We start from the raw sequence: 2,459 nt of genomic DNA, 5'->3' as shown, positions 1-2,459 counted from the left end.
TTTTTTTTTTTTAAAGTAAGCCCTATACCCATTGTGGGGCCTGAACTCACCACCCTAAGATCAAGAGTTGCTGGCTCTACCAACAGAGCCTGCCAGGCGCCCCAAAGACCATTTTATGTAGAGGCCGCTTTTAGGCAAGCAGGCTTGAGCGCTGGAATGTAGAAAGTGCCACAGCGACCCCCTGGCTGAATACAGACAGGCCCATCAGGCGCCCCACCTCAAAATCTCCAGAGGCCCTCACTGACCAACGGGCTACTTACAACCAGGCACAGTTACCAAAAAAGGGAAAATTCCATACATCAAATCCTCCTCACTTCCCCCTTTAAAAACAGCCCCTATCTAGGGCAACTCGGTACAGGGTCTCTGCTCAGCGGGAAGCCTGCTTCTCTGTCTCACAATCTCCCCGCTTGTGTTCCCTCTCTTGCTATTTCTGTCAAATAAATAAATAAAATCTTACAAAAAACAAAAACAAAAAACAACAGCCCCCCGGGGCGCCTGGGTGGCTCAATCATTAAGCGTCTGCCTTCAGCTCAGGTCATGATCCCGGGGTCCTGGGATCGAGCCCCGCGTCGGGCTCCCTGCTCCGCGGGAAGCCTGCTTCTCCCTCTCCCACTCCCCCTGCTTCTGTTCCTGCTCTTGCTGTGTCTCTCTGTCAAATAAATAAAAAATAAAAATCTTAAAAAAAAAAGACCCCACCCACTGCCCCGCCTCTTCTGCCCTCCCCGCAGCATCCTTGAAGTGTATTCAATAAACTATCTCCTTTGTTCTTTTTTTTTTAAGATTTTATTTATTTATTTGGCAGAAGAGAGCGGGAGAACACAAGCAGTGGGAGCGGTAGAGGGAGAGGGAGAAGCAGGCCCCCCGCCGAGCAGGGAGCCCGATGCGGGGCTCCATCCCAGGACCCTGGGATCATGATCTGAGCCCAAGGCAGCCACTTAACCAACTGAGACACCCAGGTGCCCCTTTCTCCTTTGTTCTGCATCGGGTGAATTCTTTCACCTCTCAGGCCATTGGCTTCCACCTGATCATCGCCCCACATTGGGGGGCCCCCATCCTCTCGGGAGAGACATCACATTTAGACACCACATTTTAGATGTTAGGATTCAGGAGTTTTACAATCTATATACTGTTTCTTTGAAAGTTAGGTTCTAAGATCCATTCTGTAAAAATGAACATGAAAAACAAAAAAATTGACACAGAATTCAGGTAACAGAGGATCCGATGCATAAGAAAGACCCAGGATAAGAGCTGTGGCTGACCAGGAGAGCAACCAGTGCAGCCTGAGAGGCAGGGTGGGGGACTCAAAGGGAGTTCTCTAGGGGAAAAAGAGAAGTCCTTAAAATAGATAGAATGATTAAGAGTTTGTCAAAACTTGAGGATAAACGAATGGAGAGCGAGAAGACAAGAAAGATAGCCAAATAAAATGTGTAGTCATACATCCTTTTTTAAAAAAATATTTTATTTATTTATTTGACAGAGAGAAATACAGCAAGAGAGGGAACACGAGCAGGGGGAGTGGGAGGGGGTGAAGCAGGCTTCCCGCTGAGCAGGGAGCCCAATGTGGGACTTGATCCCAGGACCCTGGGATCACGACCTGAGCCAAAGGCAGGTGCTTAACGACAGAGCCACCCATGCGCCCTGTAGTCATATATTCTTAACTGGCTATATGAGCAATATTTACACAGTCATAATGTAATACTCTTTAGGTAAATGCTTTTTAATGGTTTTCTATATTTGGAATCACAGACAGAGTAACAAAGGTCTACTGAAGGTTATGGAATAGAATATAAATATTATCAATTCTGACAGTTAAGAAGTACAGATGATAGAAGTTGGGGGGTGTAAGGTAAAGAGGAGGTGGAGGGAAGGGCAGGGTTTCTGTCTCCTTTTATAAAGTAAATGGGCAAAAGATTTAACTATATTCATTCACTAATTTGACAAGTACTTATTGAATGCCTGCTATGTTCCGTACACTCTTATTTTTTTTAAAGCTCTACACCCAACGTGGGGCTTGAACTCAAAAATGAGATCAAGAGTGGCATGTTCTACTGATGGAGCCAGCCAGGTGCCCCTCCAGGCACTCTTCTTAGTGCTGGAGATTCAGTGGTGTACAAAACAGACACAAATCTTGGCCTACTTACAAAAGCAATGATTGGAGAGTTACACTGAGAACTCTAGTCTTACGTGGACAATTGATGGTAAATTGGTAAACAGCCATCCCCAAATTGCAGAATGGAGTACATCCCAGGTATGGCAGTCATGGAGGGGCCACTGGGATCTCCCCTCAAGAAAGAAATAAGCTGGAGGGTGCCTGGGTGGCTCAGTTGGTTAAGTGCCGGACTCTTGGTTTCAGCTCAGGTCGTGATCTCAGGATCATGAGATGAAGCCCTGTGTTGGGCTCTGTGCTCAGCGGGGAGTCGGCTTGGGATTCTCTCCCTCTGCCCCTCCTCCCTTCTCTC

Source organism: Zalophus californianus, chromosome 6, assembly GCF_009762305.2.
Source record: "Zalophus californianus isolate mZalCal1 chromosome 6, mZalCal1.pri.v2, whole genome shotgun sequence".
Classification (NCBI taxonomy): domain Eukaryota; kingdom Metazoa; phylum Chordata; class Mammalia; order Carnivora; family Otariidae; genus Zalophus; species Zalophus californianus.
The sequence above is the reverse complement of the archived record's forward strand: the minus strand, read 5'-3'. Positions refer to the sequence as shown.